This window comes from Vipera ursinii, assembly GCF_947247035.1.
Source record: "Vipera ursinii genome assembly, chromosome: 1".
In the NCBI taxonomy this organism is placed as follows: domain Eukaryota; kingdom Metazoa; phylum Chordata; class Lepidosauria; order Squamata; family Viperidae; genus Vipera; species Vipera ursinii.
This window is the reverse complement of record NC_139512.1, coordinates 15,645,301-15,666,425: the sequence shown is the minus strand read 5'-3', so window position 1 is coordinate 15,666,425 and position 21,125 is coordinate 15,645,301. Positions and strand designations below refer to the sequence as shown.

General features: G+C 51.7%; 1 protein-coding gene across 2 annotated transcripts in view; it reads left to right on the top strand.

Annotated features, from left to right (window-relative positions):
* The first annotated feature begins 5,609 nt into the window (after window positions 1-5,609).
* Window positions 5,610-21,125, top strand: part of ZBTB7A (zinc finger and BTB domain containing 7A) — a 70,421-nt gene continuing 54,905 nt past the window's right edge. The window contains exons 1-2 of one of the 2 annotated variants that reach the window (XM_083363853.1): window positions 5,610-5,938; window positions 7,031-7,161. The gene's annotated coding sequence lies outside the window, so the exon portion shown is untranslated. Of the gene's footprint in view, window positions 5,939-7,005; window positions 7,162-21,125 lie in introns of those variants that run through there. The other variant, XM_083363854.1, reaches the window with a different exon arrangement.

The following is a 21,125-nucleotide window of genomic DNA, read 5'->3' as shown; positions in this document are numbered from 1 at the left end:
CTGGAGGCAGGTTGCTCCACTGATAAATTGTTCCAACTGTTAGGAAATTTCTCCTTAATTCCAGGTTGCTTCTCTCCTTGAGTCTCAACTTCTTTTTTATAATGTGGTAACCAAATGTGGATGCAGCATTCCAAGTGTGATCTTACCAAGGTGTTATAAAGTGGTATTAACACTTCATGTGATCTTGATTCTATCCCGCTATTAATGCAACTGTATTTTATGCTTTAGCCTCTGGTCCCCCCGATTATCTTTGTTGCTCTTCTCTGCACTCTTTCCAGAGTCTTCACATCTTTTTTACATCGTGGTGATCAAAACTGGATGCCGGATTCCAAGTGTGGCCTTACCAAGGCCTTGTAAAGTGGTATTAACACTTCACGTGACCTTGATTCCATCCCTCTGATAATGCAGCCTAGCACTGTGTTGACTTTTTTGGCAGCTGCAGCACACGGCTGGCTCATATTGAAGTGACTGTCCACTAGGGCTCCAGGTATATGAACAACTCTGCAACTTTCTTGCAGGTTGTGAAAAAGTGACTTGCTCTTCTGCATCTAATCTACTGGTTTAGAAACTCTTGGTGGTCTCCCGTCCAAATATTTACTTATTTATCAACTCTCTACACCTAACCTAAGTATAGCAATGTGTGGAAGATTCATGAAGTATTTTTTCCAAGGCTGATGGGCTACTGTAATTGGTTTCATCTACAACTTGGTTTACAGGTAGTCCTCGGTTTAGGACCACACCTGGGACCAAAACATCTATCGCTAAACGAGGCAGTTGTTAAGTGAGTCACCGTGCGTTACCCTATGGCAGGGCTTTTCAACCAGTGGTTCGGGTACCACCTGTGGTACATCGGCACCTGGCAGGTGGTACGCGACCATCCTAGAAAACTGGTAGCGGGGGAGGGGAATGAGCTGAACCGGTGGCAGCACCGCGCAAGCCGGAGCGAGAGACGGCTGGAGCTGCAGGGCTGTCGGGGCTCAGCGGAAGCGCAGGATCAGCGCTTCTTTGGGTCTGTCAGGGCTCAGCGGAAGCGCCAGGCTCCAGCTGGAGCTCAGCGCTGATCCCAGCGCTTCTGTTGAGCCCAGAAGAAGCGCCGATCAGTTGGAATGTTGCAGCATTTTTTTTTCATCAGGCTGACCTGGATTGACGACGGGTTTTTAAAATGTTTTAATTTTTAATTGTTTAGTTAATTTATTTTGGGGCTGTTTATTTAATTTCTTTTAACTTTTGTATTGTTGTTTTTATTGTTGTTAGCCGCCCTGAGTCCTTCGGGAGATAGGGCGGCATATAAGTCCCATAAATAAATAAATAAATAAATAAATCTCCAGGGTCTTGTGATTTACATTCAGATGCTTGGCAACTGATTCCTATTTATGACGGTCACAGTGTCCCAGAGTCACGTGAAGTGACCAAAACCTGCTTCAACTACCTGGCAGACGGGGGGGAATAAAAACCAAACACCCCCCCACCCCACCCCCGCTGCCAATCCTCCACAGAAATCCTCACAACAATGAAAACCTCGGACAGGAGGAAGAGCGCCGCCGGGCGGGCAGGCGGGTGTCTTGCTCGGATGTGGCTTGGGGGGGGGCACATTTTTCAGTGCCACTGTAACTTCGAACAGTCACTAAGCGAACTGTTGTAAGTCGAGGACTACCTGTACTTCATCACTTTTTCCCCTTTTTGGGGGGGGGGGTCATCAGGTTTTTGACAACTTGCTAGGCGACTGGTGTTCCTCGGATGTTACCGTATCCTAAAAGTGGTACAGTGGGTGAAAAGGTTGGAAAGCCCTGCAAGATGGGCGACCAATAAATTTGGCGGATAAAGCAATAAACACGAACGTGCCTGATTTTATCACATTTTTTGCCATTGTCATTAAGTGAATCACATGGTCATTAAGCGAATTCAACTTTTTCCCCATTGACAGGCAAGGTCGAAAAGGGCCGTTCGGTGACCCCGGGATGCTGCAGTTGTTGTAAATGTATGCAAGCGCCCCGATTGCCATTTTGTAACCATGGGAATGCTGTGGCCACTGTGACGGTGAGGACCAGTCACAAGTGTGAGGACCGGCCGTTCATTCACTTTTTTTCATCACTTTCGTAACTTTGAACAGTCGCTAACCCATTCAGACGGTCAAGGACTACATGTAATTTCGTTTTAATATCATCTCTTCAAACCCACCCCCCACCCCCGTGGCCCAGCTTCGTGTCTTTGAATGTGGGTTTGGGGGTTGGACTAGAAGACCTCCAAGGTTCCTTCCAACTCTGTTATTCTATTCTATTCCCCTCTCCATCCCAAGCCACCTTATCAGTTAGTTATTATCACCTCAGCAACCTTGGCTCTTTTATGACTCGTAGACTTCAACTCCCAGAATTCCTGATCCAGCATGGCTCAGCTTGGAAACCTCTGCCTTTCCCCTCAGCGTGGCTGGCTCAGGAATTCTGGGAGTTGAAGTCCACCAGTCATAAAAAGCCAAGGTTGCCTACCCCTGCCCTAGGCCAACTTTGGCATCTCTGATTTGTGGACTTCAACTCCCAGAATTCCTGATCCAGCATGGCTCAGCTTGGAAACCTCTCCCTTTCCCCTCAGCATGGCTGGCTCAGGAATTCTGGGAGTTGAAGTCCACGAGTCATAAAAGAGCCAAGGTGGCCTACCCCTGGTAGAGGCATTACTTAATTTCTTCCAAATATCCATATGGGTTTTACCTTGCTAAAATCTCTGTGATAAAATTATACACAGGTGCTCTTCGACTTACGACCGCAATTGAGCCTCAAATTTCTGTTGCTAAGAGAACAAGTGAGTTTTGCCCCGTTTTATGAGCTTTCTTACCCACGGTTGTTAAGTGAATCGCTGGAGGTAGCTCACACTTATGACAGCTGCAGCATCGCCTTGGCCACGTGATTTACCTTCGGGTGCTTGACAACCGACTCACAGTTACGACCAGTGCACCATCCCCTTGGCTAAGTGATTTACATTTAGATGTTTGACAGCCGACTCACACTTACGACCAGTGCAGCATCCCCTTTGCCACATGATTTACGTTGCTTGACGCCCGACTCACACTTATGACCATTGCAGCATCCCCTTGGCGACGTGATTTACCTTTGGGTGCTTGACAGCCGGCTCACACTTACGACCGTTGCAGCATCCCCTTGGCCACATTTTTTACATTCGGGTGCTGGACAACCGACTCACACTTACGACCATTGCAGCATCCCCTTGGCGACGTGATTTACCTTTGGGTGCTTGACAGCCGGCTCACACTTACGACCGTTGCAGCATCCCCTTGGCCACATTTTTTACATTCGGGTGCTGGACAACCGACTCACACTTACGACCATTGCAGCATCCCCGTGGTCACATGATCAAAATGCGGACGCCTGGCCAAGGACTCACACTTATGACAGTTTGCAACGTTCCAAGGCCGTGCGGCCTTCTGACGAGCAAAGTCAACAGGGGAACTAACTTTATCAAACTGCAGTGATTCACTTAACAACTGTGGCCAGAAAGGTCATAAAACGGGAAAATTCACTTAACCAAGGTCTCACTTACCAACGGAAATTTGGGGGCTCAGTTGTGGTCGTTAAGCCGAGTACTTCTTGGAACTAGCCGACGGAAGCTTACTAAAGGCTTTAAGGCTTTCAATTAAATCACGCTCCTCCTATTAAAATTACTTTCTGACTGAAAGGAAAATAGTCCAGAGGAAATTCCAAAACAATTATTTCAATTTATTTATTTAATTCCATTAAATTTGCTTGAGGAATTCAAAGGAGGCCGAATCTAGAATGCAGAACAGGGAAAAATGGGGCTGGAAGGGACCTTGGAGGTCTTCTAGTCCAGCCCCACCTCGATTTCTCTCTCCTTCCGTCCACTATTTTTAATTTCCGGCATCCTCCCGAGGAGGCCCGCAGTGCAGGTAGAACCATTCATTCAGTGACCGTTCAAAGTTACAACGGCAGTAAAAACAGCAACTTCACAACCGTTTTTCCAGACTTAACGACCACTGCAGCATCCTCCCCATGGCCACCTGATCAAAATTCAGAGGCTCCTATTTATGATGGTTGCGTTGTCCCCGTGGGGGGTGTGTGTGTCCCGGGGTCCCCTTTTGCGACCTTCCGACAAGCAAAGTCGATGGGGGAAGCCTGATTCACTTAACGACCACGTTACTCACTTAACGACTGCAACATTTAACCAACGTGGCAAGAAAGGTCGTAACACGGGGCAAAAGCCACTTAACGACCCGTCTTGCTCAGGAAACAAAAATGTTGGGCTCCAGCCTGGGCCTCTCTAGTGGCCTACCTCCCTGGCATAAAAGTGTCAGAATAACAAGAGTTGGGAGGGGCTTGGGAGGTCTTCTAGTCCTACCCCCTGCTCCATTTTTTCCCCTCCAGAAATTCACCTTAAAAGAGCAGGGTGAGTCCTTCGGGAGAAGGGCGGTATATAAATAAAATAATAATTATTATTATTATTATTATTATTATTATTATTATTATTATTATTATTATTATTATTATTATTATTAATATTTGGACATCTTCAAGTCTTCTCTCTCTTTCTCTTCCCCCTCCAAACGCCTCCCCCCAGTGCTTTAAGAGGCTCCATCCCCCCCCCCAAACCAACCCCGCCCCATCTGTAGAAGGGAGATAGGACTGGCCTACCTTGCAGGGCTCTTGGCTGAGCCAGCGTGCAATCCTTCCAAGCAAAAACCCCAATAGGTTTCTTTCCCAACCTCTGATGAGATCCAAGCCACCCGAGCTGTCACTTTCACCGGCCGGGCGTTCATGCTTTGCGAGGATCCGCTCCGCCGCCTTGCACGTCTGAACGCGCCTTAAGCAAGCCAAACGGCGCCTTGGCCAGCCAAAAGGACCCGATCCAGCCCACCCGATTCTCCTTTACAACGCAACTTTTTTTTTTTGGAGGGGGGGGAAAGGAGGGGAAACCACCCGACCGACCGACCGACGGTAGCGGACCCAAGCGAACCATCTTCCCTTCCTTTTCTCTCCCTCCCTTCCCCACTCCTCCCGGGGATCGGCCGGATCGCCGCGTCCCCTTCTTGACAAGGCGGGCTGGGCCGCCGGGCGCGGCGCACGGGCTTTGTAGTCCCCCCGCCGGAACCGGCGGCCGCCCAAAAACGGTGCGGCCCCCCGGTTCTCCAACTTCGCGCACGGTGCAAAAGCGCGCGCGTGGGGGTCCGTTCATCGCCGTGCGCGCGGGCGCGTTTGTCCGTGGGTCGTGTCTGTGTCTGTGTGTGTCTGGTGTGTGTGTGCGTGTGTCTGTCTCTGTGTGTGTGTGTGTGTGTGTCTGGTGTGTGTGTGCGCGCGTGTGTCTGTCTCTGTGTGTGTGTGTGTGTCTGGTGTGTGTGTGCGTGTGTCTGTGTGTGTCTGTGTCGTGCGCGTCTCTCTCCCACCCGGCTCCCCCAAAGCTCACGCTCCCCATCTCCATCCCCCCCCTTTCCCGCCGCGCGCTCGGAAGCGCAGCAGGCGAGCGCGGACGCGCGTGGAAAAAGCGCGTGCAAAAGCCAAAGGCGGACGGGCGTGCAAAAAGAAAAAAAAAAGGAAGGAAGGAAGGAAGAAAGCGGCTCGGGGTTCCTCCGGTTTTTCTCTCTCTCTCTCTCTCTCTTTCTTTTCTCTTCTCGGGCACAGCCCGCCCGCCTGCCCCGGCCTGTCGGGCTGGAGATAACCCCGCCGAGCCCTCCGCCTCGCCTCCTCGTGGGAGGGAGAGGGAGGGAGGGAGGGGGGGCTCCGCCGCCGATGGCTGGAGGGGAGGGCAAGGGAGGCGAGGCGGGGCAGGGCAGGGGAGGGCAAAAGCAGCCAAGCAGCCCCCCTTGGCCAGGCGGGCGCCCTTGGCACGGAGCGCGGCGGGAGCCCGGGCGCCAGCGGCGGCGGCGGAGACGTGGCAAGAAGCGGGTGACTTGCAACTTGCGGACCTCTCCCCTCTCCGGGTTTGTGTGTGTGTGTTGTGTGTGTGTGTGTGTGTGTGGTGTGTGTGTTGTAGGTCTCTCCCCCCCGGGTGTGTGTGTTGTGTGTGTGTGTGTGTGTGTGTTGGGGGTCTCGTCTCTCCTAGATCTGGCTTTTGCGCGGGCTTGCTCCCATCCTCCCCAGCCGGGCCCATCATCCCCGGACGGGATCCCCCCCTCTTTTTTTTTTTTGCAAGTCGCTTGTTTTTCCCCTCCCCGGGTTTGTATGTGTGTGTGTTGTGTGTGTGTTGGGGGTCTCTCTTCCCCCCCGGGTTTGTGTGTGTGTGCGTTGTGTGTGTTGTGTGTGTGTGTGTTGGGGGTCTCGTCTCCTGGATCTGGCTTTTGCGCGGGCTTGCTCCCATCCTCCCCAGCCGGGCCCATCATCCCCGGACCGGGTTCCCCCCCCCTCTTATTTTTTTTTTTGCAAGTCGCTTCTTTTTCCCCTCCCCGGGTTTGTATGTGTGTGTGTTGTGTGTGTGTTGGGGGTCTCTCCGCCCCCCGGGTTTGTGTGTGTGTGTTGTGTGTGTGTGTGTGTGTGTGTTAGGGGTCTCGTCTCCTGGATCTGGCTTTTGCGCGGGCTTTCTCCCATCCTCCCCAGCCGGGCCCATCATCCCCGGACCGGGTTCCCCCCCCCCTCTTATTTTATTTTTTTTTGCAAGTCGCTTCTTTTTCCCCTCCCCGGGTTTGTATGTGTGTGTGTTGGGGGTCTCTCCGCCCCCCGGGTTTGTGTGTGTGTGTTGTGTGTGTGTGTGTGTGTGTGTTGGGGGTCTCGTCTCTCCTAGATCTGGCTTTTGCGCGGGCTTGCTCCCATCCTCCCCAGCCGGGCCCATCATCCCCGGACGGGTTCTCCCCCCCCCTCTTATTTTTTGCAAGTCGCTCTTTTTTCTTTTCTCTTTCCTTTCTTCTTTCTTTCTTTCTTTCTTTTTTTTTTGGGCTGTCCCCCCTCCCTCCCCCCCTCCCCAGCGGAGCGCGCGGCGGCTGCACCTTTAAGAGAAGGGAGGGTCCCCTCTTTCGCCCGGAGAGCAACCAGGAAGGGAGTTCACGGCATCATACGGGGCTTTGCATCTACTGTTACAGGCTGGGGGAGAGGCGAGCACGGCACAGCCAAGCCAAGCCGAGCCGAGCCGAGCCGAGCCAGCCAGAGCGGGGAGGCCGGACGCGCCTGGCTGCTGCTGCCGCCACCCGAGACCCCCGCCCGGACCAAGAAGGTAAGGGGACACAGCCAGCCGGCCTGGCCGGGTTGCTTGCCATTCCCATAGGGGTGGGTGGGTGGGTGGGTGGGGGAAGCTGGGTGGGGAGGGGAGGAGGGAAGGGGACTTTTTTTTTCCGGGGGGGGGGGTTTTGGCTGGCTGACTAAGCTGGCTGGGGGTTGGAGGCGGGGAGGGGGGGTTGGAAGGGGGGGGGGGTTGGAGTCCTTTCGGCCACTTTCGGGCCAGCTCAACTTTCCTCCTTCGTTCCGGATCACCTGCGCGCGCGTGGGGGGGGGGAGGCTTGCAGGGGGGGGGGAGGTTTGCAAAGTGGGGGGGACGGAGGGAAAAGGAGGAAGAGGAGGAGGAGGAGGAGGGGTGGGTGTTTTTTTTTTGGTTTTTTTTTTTTGGAGACTTGGGCTGAAAAGTCCCCAGGTGTCCCCCCGCACGGGGTGGATCGACGCGTGTGCGCGCGCGCGCGTGTGTATGTGCGCGCGCGTGTGCGGGTCTCGGGTGGGGGTGGGGGAGGGCGACAGGGAAAGAGAGCAGGGGGGGGCGACCCCCGCAGTTGGAAGGAAGCCCGAGCGCTTTGCAAAGCCAAAAAGGGAAAAGACCCCCCCCCCCAAAAAAAAGGGAAAGTGATCGATGCTTCAAAGGGGCGACGGGGATTCGGGTGTCCCGGGTTGCCCCCTTTGCAAAGAGGGGCGGGGGAGAAGGGAGAGCGCGGGGCGGGAGAGGGAGAGAGAGAGGGGGGGGCCTTGCAATCGCGCGGGGGAGGAAGGGAAGGGAAGGGCAGGGAAGCGGGGCAGAACTTTCCGCCCCCTCCTCTCGCCTGGCCTGGCCTGGCTTTCGCCTTGCCCGACCCCCCTTGCAAGTATTCCGCGCTGCCTTGCCTACGTTGTACTTGCTCGGGCTGATGGGGGGGGGACAGGATATGTGTTGTTTTTTTTTTAAGGGAGGGGGGCTTTGCAAGCCCCGGGGAGGGGAGAGAGAGAGAGAGAGGGAGAAGAGCGAGCGAGAGGAGGGGGCGGCTGCTTGGGAGTTGTAGTCTTCCCGGCCGCTTCGGCCTGCAGGTGCAAAGGAGGCCGGCGACTACGTCTCCCGACATGCCCCGCGGGCGGGCCGGCCTGCCTGCCGCGGGAGGCGTGTTGACAGGCGGCGGCGGCGGCCAATGGCCAGCGCGCCTGCGCCTTTTTTTTTTCCTTCTTTTCCTCCCCCCCCCTTTCCCCCTCGGGCCTCCGCTTCGGCCAATGGCGGCCGAGGAGCGGGAGGGAGGCGGGGGAGGGGGGGAAGGGAAGGCGGCCGAGCGCTCGAGCGGGACCCACGTCAACCCCCTCCCCCGGGAGAGAGGTGGGGGTCCCCGGCCGCGCCGGCTAGGCAAGACCGGGGATGCGAGGCCTAGCGCCAGGCCCGCGCCCAGGGGGAAGCGGACTCCCAGACGGGCCTTTCGGGGCCTCCAAGCTCTGGGGAAGCCGGCTGGGTCGGGAGGAAGAGGGGTTTTTTTTTTGGAGGGGGGGGGCAAATACCTGGAGAGTTTTCCTGAGCATCCCATGTGGGGATAATAGTCATTCAGGGACTCCCAAACTTGGGGTTCAAACTTTTTAGGGGTGGCAAGGCGGGGGGGGGCTCCAAAACTGGTCAGGCCCATGGGGAACCCCCCCTTGGAACTCCAGAAACGTGGCCTGTCTCTTCCCCCAGGCTTAGCCCGTTCAGGTGAGGCAGGTTGCAGGCACCTGCAGGACAGGTAAGCGGCCAGGTGGCCAACCAGGAAGTGCCTGGCCTGGAGTCCTGCAGGCCTCGGGCCTCCCTTTCCTCCAGCCCTTGGAAGAGGCCCCGGGCCGGATCCAAAGGGAGACCTCTGCTGCCACCCTGCCTGGTGGGAGGAAGCCCGGCTGATGGGACTGGCACCAGGGGTTTTGTAGTCCGGCGGCTCTGTGTCGGCAGGCCCCTCCTGCTTTTTGGCTCTTTGAGCTCTCTGACCCAGGCTGAGAATTTTAACTGGGTTTTAATCTAATCTTTTATTTGTCTTTTAACTTTTTATTTTTGTATTAGTATGATTTTAAAATGTCCTGTAAACCGCCCTGAGTCCTTCGGGAAAGGACGGTATATCAATCTAATAAAATCTAAAATCTAAATCTTTGCCCTGCAAAGCCACCGGGCTGTACAGGGTAGTCCTCGACTTAACGACCACAGTGGAGCCCAAAGTTTCCATTCGCTAAGCGAGGCGCTTGTTAAGCGAGTTTTGCTCCAGTTAATGACCTTGCATGCCACGCGGGGTTGAGTGCGCATCCCTGGGGTTGTTCAGTTGTTCAGTGGACTTGGCTTGTCAGAAGTCGTAAAAAGGGGATCACGTCATCCGGGGGGATACTACTGCGACCGTCATAAAGATGAGCCAGTTGCTCAGCGTCTGAATTTTGAACACGGGACCGTGGCGGCAGGTGTGTGTGTGTGTGCAAGGGTCCTAAGTGTGAAAAGCTATCGTAAAGTCCCCTTTTTTCAGGGCTGTTGTAACTTTGAAAGGTCACCGAAATGAATGGTTGTCAGTCAAGGACTACTATTATTTGCGTTTCCCTGGTTGGCACCTGCAAAGACACAGACGAGGTTCCAAAACCAAGTTCTTCCCACCTTTCAGTGGTTTTTCCAGCGTGCAGGGGCAAGAGAAACAGGTTTATTTTGGTACTAAGAAGGAATTTAAGTACTTTTTAAAAACCCTCCCTTGGATAACTTTATTTTTAGAATAGAATAGAATAGAGAGCTGGAAGGGACCTTGGAGGTCTTCTAGTCCAGCCCCCTGCTCAAGCAGGAGAACTTATACCATCTCAGACGGGTGATTGTCCACTCTTTTCTTGAAAATTTCCAGTGATGGAGCGCCCACGATTTCTTCTGGGACCCTCGCCGGGTAGCAGATTTTAGGCTCGGGGGGGGGGGGGAGTAGAAAAGTGAAGCTGTGTTCAGGATTTGAATCCAGACCTCGGATCTGGCCTCCCATTGGTCGTTTTCCAGCCAAGGGTGATAGCTATGGGAAGAGTTTGGAGGGGCAGAAAGGGAAATTAGTTGCCGGAGGGAAAGGAAAGTGTGTTGTTTGAAGATGAAGCCATTTATGGCAGGGTGGACTATGATCTGTGAACTTTTATCAGGTGTGTTAGAGCCTATGTGGAGAGTATACTGCCGAGAAAGGATACAACAGAGAGCTGTTGTGGGGTGTGAAAGACAGTGAAAAAAGGTGTTGTGGCAAAACTGCTTGGCTCAGAGGATGATGGTTGTAAAAAACCAAACCCAGGCACCGTGGGGTTCAAAAACTACAGGTGGTCCTTGCCGTAGGACCACAATTGAGTCCAAAATTTACGTTGCTAAGCAAGACGGTTGTTACGTGAGTTTTGTGACCTTTCTTGCCACAGTTAAGTGAACCGCCGCCTTTGTTAAGTTAGTAACAGGGTGGTTAAGTGAATCTGCCTTCCCCACTGCTGTTGCTTGGTAGAAGGTCGCGAGAGGGGATCATTGTGACCGTCATAACCATGAGTCATCCGAATTTTGATCACATGACCCCGGGGACATTGCAAGGGTCGTTAAGTGTGAAAAACAGTCATAAGTCACCTTATGCCATTGTGTTCAGGTGGGCTGCGCAACCCAAAAACTTTATCCCTATTTAGTCCCTGAGAAATAGCAATAGCACTTGGACTTATATACCGCTTTACTGTGCATTACAGCCCTCTCTAAGCGGTTTACAGAGTCAGCCTGTTGCCCCCAACAATCTGGGTCCTCATTTTATTGATCTCAGAATGATGGAAAGCTGAGTCAACCTTGAGCCGGTCCAGGATCGAACTCCTGGCAGTGGGCAGAGTCAGCTGCAATACTGCATTCTAAGCACTCTGCGCGGGCGAAAGACAGAGACTGTTGATAGACATTAGAGAGAGAGAGAGACAGACAGACAGGTAGATATGATTGATAATATAGATAGATTATTTATTTTATTTTAATTCCATTTATATCCCGCCCTGCTCCAAAGACTCAGGGCGGCTTACAAACTTAGCAAACTTAGATGATGGCAATAGTACTTGGACTTATATACTACTTCACTGTGCTTTACACCCCTCTCAGCAGTTTACAGAGCATCTTGCCCCCAACAATCTGGGTCCTCATTTTACCGACCTCGGAAGGATGGAGGGCTGAGTCGACCTTTATCCGATCAGGATCGAACTGCTTGCAGTGGGCAGAGTCTGCCTGCTATATTGCCCTTCTAACCACTGTGCCACCACAGCTCAGAAATGACATTGAATCTAATCAGTTTTGGCCCAACCGTTTCCTGATAACATTGTCTTTATTGGGCTTTTTCTGAAAGGAATGGGCTATATTTTACAAGGCCCAGAGGGCTGAAAGTGCAAGAAAACGCAGCTTCAAGAATTTTTATGGCAATTCATTTTCCTGAGGGGCCGAACGAGAAACTTGTCACTCTTGTGGAGAAGTTTGATCCAATAAGGCTGTGAAGATACATGCAAGAGCACCTATGTCAATTGAAAAATAAAAGAGTTGCCTTTAATGTAGAAACGGTGCGTGGCGTATAGATATTTACGTTTGGTTTCTAATTTCCAGTTGATCTCATGCGGGCTGGATAGGGAACAGCCAAAGGGCTGGATGTGACCCAGGGATCATAAAATGCCCAGGTCAACTGTCTCAGAATCTGGGTTTAGTGCAATGATGGTGATGTTTCTGGAAGACTTTAGGACAGTTGACTTCAGCTTCCCTGCGTGCATATGTTTGTAGGTATGAAATCCAGGGACGCGGTGGCTCAGTGGGTTAGGACGCTGAAGTTGTCGATTGGAAGGTCGGCAGTTTGGCGGGTCGAATCCCGAGTGCCGCGTAGCAGAGTGAGCGCCTGTTACTCGTCCCAGCTTCTGCCAACCTAGTAGTTCGAAAGCACGTAAAAATGCAAGTAGACCAATAGGGACCACTCCAGTGGGAAGGTAACAGCGTTCCGTGCGCCTTTGGCATCTAGTCATGCCGGCCACATGACCACGGAGACGTCCTCGGACAAGCGCTGGCTCTTCGGCTTTGAAACGGAGATGAGCACCGGCCCCTAGAGTCGGAAACGACTAGCACGCATGTGGGGGGGAACCTTTACCTTTTACCTTACCTATGAAATCCAAGGCTGCTAATGCTGGTTTAATGTCTTAACGGAGATTCTCAAGTCATCCAGGTCGTGGCTGTGCAGAAGATGCTTTTTCAGGAGGCAACTGGACTTGTCTTGTTTATCTCAGAAGACGTTTCGCTTCTCATCTCAGAAGCTTCTGAAGAAGAGCTGAAGAAGCTTCCTGGATGAGAAGTGAAACGTTTTCAAAGAAAAAAAAAAGTCCCAGTCGCCTCCTGAAGAAGCTTCTTTGGGACAGTGCTGGCTTCCGGTCCAAGATTATCGCAAGGGGAGAAAAAAAATATATCGTCGAGCAGGATTTGTGACCGCCAAAGAGGACACGATGGCTTTGGAGAGAGATCCAGAGGGATACAGGAAAGCAAGGATGCCGGTGCTATTTGTAGAGAAGTTAAGAAGAACATCTGGGCCTCTTGGGCGTATGCCCCAAACGGGGGCTTGCTTAGCTCATAATGGTTTGAAATGACTGTAAGGCGGCTGAGATGATGGTTCCGGGCTGGGGAATTCCAGACCTCAGACGGAGACCTGAAAACTGAATCGAATCTGGGACTTTCTGCTTGATGGAAGAACTGCTGTGCATCTGAGTTTGTAGCCCGTGCCCTACAATAAAGCCTATTTTTGCTCCGTGAACCTTCTAAAAAGCAGGCCGGACACACAGCCCGCTGTTTGAAATGCATTGACATAAACCATAATTAGTTGGCTCGGTTTGAACTTAGCCTGTTGAAAGGAGCCCAGCGTTTTTAGGTTAGGTGCTTATTCAGCAAGCCACGATTAAGCTAAATTACAGTTTGGGGGCCCTCTGTGGACTCAGTCTCTGATTGGTCCATGCTGTCGGCAGAACGCACAGGTGGCCCTCGCCGTACTGACCACAGTTGACTCCAAAATTTCCATTGCTAAGCGAGACAGCCGTTAGATGAGTTTTGCCCCGTTTTACGACCTTTCTTGCGCCACCCGTGAAGCGAACCTACTGTAAGTGATGTTAAGTGAATCCAGCTTCCCCCGTTGATTTTCCTTGTCGGAGGTTTGCAAAAGGGGATCCCGTGACACCCCCTCCCCCCAGGACGCTGCGACCGTCATAAATAGGAGTCAGTTGCCAAGCCTCCCCATTTCAATCACCTGATTCTGGGGATGCTGCGACGGTCGTAAGTGTGAGAGGAGGTCACATAAGTCACTTTTTTCAGTGCCGTCGTAATTTCAAAGGGTCACTAAGCGAATGGTCGTAAGTCGAGGATGACCTGTATCGTACTTAGCTTGAATGGCTGGTTGGAATTCTTTTGTGGTCCTCATTGAAACTGGGAATTTTTCCTGGCTGACTTGTAAGCAATCAAGAATCGAGAGAGAGAAAGTTCAGTGTGAAATAAAAGTGAATTTGAAGCTAGAGTAGGATGATGTGGAACTGGCTGATCACAAGAGTGTGGATCTATCTATCTTTCTTTCTTTCTTTCTTTCTTTCTTTCTTTCTCTCTTTCTTTCTTTCTTTTTTTCTTTCCTCCCTCCTTTCTTTCTTTCTTTCTTTCTTTCTTTCTTTCTGTTCTTTTTTCCTTTTCTTTTCCTTTCTTTCTTTCTTTCTTTCTTTCTTTCTTTCTTTCTTTCTTTCTTTCTCTTTCTGTTTTTTCCTTTTCTTTCTTTCCTCCCTTTCTTTCTTTCTTTCTTTCTTTCTTTCTTTCTTTCTTTCCTCCTTTCTTTCTTTCTTTCTTTCTTTCTTTCTTTCTTTCTTTCTTTCTTTCTCTTTCTGTTTTTTCCTTTTCTTTCTTTCCTCCCTTTCTTTCTTTCTTTCTTTCTTTCTTTCTTTCTTTCTTTCTTTCTCTTTCTCTTTCTGTTTTTTCCTTTTCTTTCTTTCCTCCCTTTCTTTCTTCCTTCCTTCCTTCCCTCCCTCCCTTCTTTCTTTCTTTCTTTCTTTCTTTCTTTCTTTCTTTCTTTCTTTCTTTCTTTCTTTCTTTCTCTCTCCCTCCCTCCCTCGTCTTTCTTTCTTTCTTTCTTTCTTTCTTTCTTTCTTTCTTTCTTTCTTTCCTTCCTTCCTTCCTTCCTTCCTTCCTTCCTTCCTTCCTTCTTTTCTTTTTCTTTCCCTTCCTTCCTCCTTTCCTTTTTTCTTTCTTTTCCTTCCTTCCTTCCTTTCTCCTCTCTCTCTTTCCTTCCTTCCTTCCTTCCCTCCCTCCCTCCCTCCCTCCCTCCCTCTTTCTCGGACTCTGGCACTCAGGAGAAGGAGGAGAGGGAAATTGAAGGAACAATGGGCAATCTAAAAAAGTTCGTCCAGGAGTCGGAGGTGTATGTGTCTTGGGGCTGGGAAGATCGATGGGGGGGGGGCGCGGACACCGTCCTGCATCTGTCTTTTGACATGGCAAAATTTCTCTCTGGGGAGTTTTTCCCATTCCAAGACGTGATTTTTGTGCAGTGCTCAGGAAAGTGAGTTCAAAGCTATTCCTGCAGCATCCACCGGCAACTAACATTTATGCTCCAGTTAAATACTGGTTTTCTCCCCTTTGAAATATTTGCGGGTGAGTACAGGTAGTCCTCGAGTTACGTGCACAAACGGAGCCCAATATTTCTGTTGTTCAGCGAGACATTTGTTAAGTGAATTTTGCCCCATTTTTACCACTTGTCTTGCCACAGTTAGTAGCGCAGCTGCTGAGGGAATCCGGCTTCCCCCCATTGACTTTGCTTCTCAGAAGGTCACAAAAGGGGATCCCGTGATTTCCCCCCCCCCCTCGCCGGGGACCCTGCAACCGTCATAAATGCGAGTCAGTGGCCCGGGCGTCTGAAGTTTGATCCCTTGACCGCAGAGAAGCTGCGACGCTCGTAGGTCTGAAAAATGGAGGCTGTGTCACTTTTTTCCCCCAGTGCCGTCGCGACTCTGAAGGGTCACTAAACGAACAGTTGTAAGTTGAGGACAGCCCGCGGGTGCCCCCAGCGGTAAAAAGGTCCCCTGGGATTTCCCAAGGGCAGGGCGGATTTCTGCTTTCACGAAGGGCCGGGCGATCATTTCCCGAAACGAGGAAAACGGGATTACGAATCCTTCTCTCAACCGATGGCGAACCCTTTTGCCCTGCCTGGGCTAGCTGTAGAAACGGCCTCCTTGGCCGTGGCTAGACCTTACAAGAGAGTAAGAAGATTATTTGGCTGGCCGTCGAGGCTGAAATGGCGCCTCTTCCATTCACCCACCCACCCACCCACCCATCCATCCAGGTCCTTGAACCTTCTGGAGCTCTTGAGCTTGATGACATGCTGAAGTGGTACTGCTTGATGCGGTCCTTGATGCAGTGGCTCAGTGGGTTAGGACGCTGAGCTTGTCGATCAGAAGGTCGGCGGTTTGGCAGGTCGAATCCCGAGTGCCGTGTAACAGAGTGAGCGCCTGTGACTCGTCCCAGCTTCTGCCAGCCTAGCAGTTCGAAAGCACGTAAAAAATGCAAGTACGAAAATGGGGACCACTCCGGTGGGAAGGTAACGGCGTTCCGTGAACCTTTGGCGTCTAGTCATGCCGGCCACAGGACCACGGAGACGTCCTCGGACAAGCGCTGGCTCTTCGGCTTTGAAACGGAGATGAGCACCGGCCCCTAGAGTCGGAAACGACTAGCACGCATGTGCGGGGGAACCTTTACCTTATATATATAAGGGGGGGGAACGAGGCCCAGAGAGAGAGCGGAGGTGTGGCGCAAAGCCCTGGGAGGATCCGAGGTTCCTCGGATCATGGGATCTTTCGGCTCCCCTTGTGCAAGGTGAGCGGCTGATCTGCTTGGTCTTGTCTGCCTCACGGGCCCCTTCGGAGGGAGGGGATTTGGGTGGGGTCCCCCTCCCTCCCCCTCCCTTTAAACCCCGGAGAGGTGTTTTTTTTTTAAAAAAAATTTAATTTTAATTTTTTTAATTTAATTTTTTTTTAATTAATGCCCACTTGGTGGATTTCAGCAAGAGAGAAAAAGAGAGAGAGAGAGACAGAGAGACGGAGGGTGGGGAACATGCAAATTTGTACTGGAGCCCTCTCCCCACCCTGCTTTTCCTTGGCATGCAAGCCAAGAGTGGAGGAGTCAGCTCAAAGAGTGATTGTTAAGGGTTTCTTCCCCCCTACACACACACACACCATCTCCACCCTTCCATTTTCTCCAGCTTTGCAAAAGGATGGCAGGGCCACTAAAAAAACACACACACACACCACAATCCTGCTCCTGAGATTGGCCCGGGGTGGCTTCTCCTCCTTGCAGAATCTTCTTTAACACAACAACAACAACAAACTTCCAGTGTTGGAGCATTCACAACATCTGGTTAATTGTTCTAACTGTCGGGAAGTTTCTCCTTAGTTCAGAGGTCTTCAAACTTGGCAACTTTCAAGGCTTGTGGACTTCCAACTCCCAGAATTCCTCAGCCAGCCCAAGGCTGGCTGAGGAATTCTGGGAGTTGGAAGTCCACAAGCCTTGAAGTTGCCAAGTTTGAAGACCCCTGCCTTAGTTCTTCTTGGTTGCTTTTCTCCTTGATTCCTTTCCATCCGTTGCTTCTTGTGCTTGGTTGTTCCCCCACCACCACCCTTATTTATTTTATTTTATTTTTTATTTTTTATTACATTTATATCCCGCCCTTCTCCGAAGACTCAGGGCGGCTTACAAGCTTAGCAACCCCTTAGCAGTCTTCCAATATTTGAGGGGCTGCCACAAAAAAAAAGGGGTGGGGGGTTTGTCAATTTATTTTCCAAAGCAGCAAAGGAAAGGAGAAGAAGCAACGGATGGAAACGAATCAAGGAGAGAAGCAACCTGGAACTAAGGAGAAATTTCCCAACAGCGAGAACGATCAATCAGCGGAACTCCTTGCCACCAGACGTTGTGAGTGCTCCCAACGCTGGAAGTTTTAAAGAAGAGATTGGATAACCGATTTTTCTGAAATGGTATAGGGGGCTTCCTGCCCTGAGCAGGGGGTTGGACTAGATGACCTCCAAGGTCCCTTCCGGCACTTTTATTCTGCTCTGTTCAGAAAAGCCGGCCTCTTCAGCTTCTCCACTGCAGCCAGAAGCCCCCCCCACCCCCGAGATAGTGGCTGTGTGGGGCAGCCCCCCCCCCCACTTGTCTGACGTGGGGAACCCCAACCTCTTCGTCCCGATTCTTGGCCTTCAGCCTGCATTTCTCTCACCTTTTCCGCAGTAAATGCCGCGAAGATGCAAACCGGAGCTGGTAGGTTTTTCGATTTGGGGGTGGGGTGGGGTGGGGGGGGCTGCGTCTGAACAGGTAATCCAGGTCCCAGAGAAATACACGGAGTCCTCGACTTAACGACCGCAATGGAATCCCACATTTCTGTCGTTAAGCGAGGCAGTTGTTAAAAGGAGCTTTGGTCCCGTTTGACCGGCTTTCTTGCCACAGTTAAGAGAGTTGTTAAGTTTGGCAAACACGCTTGTTAAGTGGCTTCCCCACTGACTTTGCACGTCGGAAAGTCACAAAAGGGGGGGGGGAATCATTGCAAGGGTCATCAAGAACAGGCAGTCCTCCCTTAACGACCGCATTTCTGTGGCTAAGCGAAACGTTTGACAAGTGGACTGGGCCCCGTTTTACGACCTTTCTCGCCACGGCAGTTGTTTAGTGTGACTCGCTGCAGTTGATAAGTGAGTAAAAACGGTTGTTAAGCGGAACCTGGCTCCCCCCTCCATTGACTTTGCTTGTCAGAAGGTCGTTAAAGAGGACCGCATGAGCCTGGGACACTTGCAACCGTCACAAAGACGAGTCTGTTTGCCAAGCGTCCCAATTTTGTTCCGGGGAAAGTGGGGACGCTGCAGCGGTCGTAAATGTGGGGGGGGAAAAAAGGTTGTAAGACCCTTTTTTCCGTACCGTTGTAACTTTGAACGGTCATTAAACGAACTGTCGTAAACCGAGGAGTGCCTGCAGAGTCCACCTCCCAAGCATCTGGGTCTCGATCGCACGACGGGGGGGGGGGGGAATGCAGCAACGGTCTTTAAGTGTGGAAAACGGGGCATGGCTTAACTTTTTTTCCGTGCCGTGATAATAGTCGCTTAGCCAAGGGGGTCTTCAAACGTGGCCCTTGTATGACTTGTGGACTTCGACTCCCAGAATTTGCGTGCCTGGCTGAGGAATTCTGGGAGTTGAAGTCCACAAGTCATACAAGGGCCACGTTTGAAGACCCCCTGGAATAGAATAACAAAGTTGGAAGGGCCCTTGGAGATCTTCTAGTCCAACCCCCTGCTCAGGCAGGAGACCCTACAACAGGGGTCTTCAAACTTGGCCCTTTTATGACTTGTGGACTTCAAATCCCAGAATTCCTCAGCCAGGCACGCTGGCTGAGGAATTCTGGAAGTCCACAAGTCATAAAAGGGCCAAGTTTGAAGACCCCTGCCCTACACCATTTCAGACCAGTGGCTGTCCAGTCTCTTCTTAAAAACCTCCAGTGTTGGGAGCGTTCACAACTTCCGGTGGCAAGGAGTTCCACCGGTGAATTGTTCTCACTGTCAGGAAATTCCTCCTTGGTTTCAGGTTGCTTTCCTCCTTGATGAGTTTCCAATCAAGGAATTGGAAACTAATCAAATTGGCTGAGGAATTCTGGGAGTTGGAAGTCCACCAGTCATAAAAGGGCCGTGTTTGAAGACCCCTGCACCAAGCGAACGGTCGTAAGTTGAGAACTACCTGTACACAATCTCCGAAAGGCGGAAGAAGGCAGTTGGGGAATTGGGCCCTCCTTCTCCGGTGACCCAGTTCAGCCAGACACGGCTAAGCTGTCCCTAAATGCTCTCCGTTGCCTTGGTGGAAATCCCAAACATTTAAGATTGCTGTGTCTCCAGTACACACAGGGGGTCCTCTACTTACGACCACAGAGGGAGCCGGAGTTTCCGTCGGTAAATAAACTACGGACCATAATGTGAAGGAAGACTTGATGGCGCTTACGGCCCCATACGGGCGAGTCTTTAAGCAACCTGATACACCGTCCCCGAGTTATCACCGTAATGGGGACTAGAATGCTGGGAGTTGAAGTCCACGAGTCGTAAAAGGGCCAAGTTTGAAGACCCCTGGAATAGGATAACAAGAGTTGGAAGGGACCTTGGAGATCATCTAGTCTAGGCCAACCCCCTGCTCAGGCAGGAAACCCTGTGCCATTTCAGACAAGCGATTGTCCAGTCTCTTCTTGAAAACCTCCAGAACTTCCGGTGGCAAGCTGCTCCACTGCTTAAATCACCCTCACGGTTAGGAAATTTCTCCTTAATTCCAGGTTGCTTCTCTCCTTGGTTAGCGTGCATCCCTTGCGTCTTGTCTTGCCTTCTGGTGCTTCGGAAAACAGGTTGCCACCACGCACACACACACACACACACACACACACACACACACACACCCATCTTCTTCGTGGCAGCCCCTCAAATATTGGAAGACTGCTATCAGAATAACAAAACATCGCCTTTGGAAGGGACCTTGGAGGTCATCTAGTCCAACCCCCTGCTCGAGCAGCAGACCCTCAACCATTTCAGACGAGTGGCCGTCCGGTCTCTTCTTAAAAAACCTCCAGCGTTGGGAGCGTTCACAACTTCCGGTGGCCAGCTGTTCCACCGGTTAATTGTTCTACGCTGTCAGGAAGTTTCCTCCTTAGTTCCAGGTTGCTTCTCTCCTTGATGAGTTTCCATCCGTTGCTTCTTGTCCTGCCTTCAGGGGCTTTGCAGGCTCTTCTTAGTGGCCACCCCTGAAAAAAAACCCATTGTTTTTTCTCCCCCACCCCATCCTCGTCGGGAAAATATTTTGCAACTGGGCTCCTGAGCATAGTAGTGGAGCTCCATCTTCCAAAAAAACGCTGAATGGCTCTTGGCTGGAGTTGGCAGGCTTGTAAACCGCCAGCCTGGGGGTGTTTCTCGAAATCTCCAGCTGTGTGGCAAAAGGAAGTGTACGTTACCTCACAAGGCGAGCTGACAGCTCTTTCGGAGACCGTCCTTTGTAGACAAAATGGACGTCTTTTGGTTGAAATGCAGCCGGATTTAGGTAAAACAAAATTACGATCTGTGCTTCGGCTGGGAAGGGTTGTGGGTCGGCCCCCAAATTGTGTGGCGGGGGGGCTCATTCGTGGAGGCTGCAGTGCTGGGCTACAAACTGGAAGATTGTGAGTTCTAGTTCTGCCTTAGGCGCGAAAGGTGGCTGGGTGACTTTGGGCCCAGTCTCCAGGAGATGGTGAGTTCTAGTTCTGCCTTGGGCACAAAAGCCGGCTGGGTGACCTTTGGGCCAGTCACCAGGAGACGTTGAATTCTAGTTCCGCATTAGGCACGAAAGGTGGCTGGGTGACTTCGCGCCAATCACCAGGAGATGGCGAGTTCTAGTTCTGCCTTGGGCACGAAAGCCAGCTGGATGACTTTGGGCCGGGCACCAGGAGGTGAGGAGTTCTAGTTCTGCCTTGGGCATGAGAGCCGGCTGGGTGACTTTGGGCCAGGCACCAGGAGGTGAGGAGTTTCGCATTAGGCACAAAATGTGGCTGGGTGACTTTGGGCCAATCACCAGAAGATGGTGAGTTCTAGTTCTGCCTTGGGCATGAAAGCTGGCTGGGTGACTTTGGGCCAGGCACCAGGAGGTGGGGAGTTCTAGTTCTGCCTTGGCATGAAAGTTGGCTGGTTGCCTTTGGGGCAGACACCAGGAGATGGGGAGTTCTAGTTCTGTCTTAGGCACAAAGGTGGCTTGGTGACTTTGGGGCAGTCACCAGGAGACTGGGAGTTGTAGTCCAACCTTAAGTGCCAAAACCAGCTGTGTACCTTCAGATCAATCACTAGGAGTCAGTGAGTTATAGTCCCCCTTTCGCTATGAAAGCCACCTGGGTGACCTTGGGCCAGTCCCTCTCCCTTGCCCAACCCACCTCAAAGGGTTGTCGTCATGGGGAAAACAGGAGGCGGCAG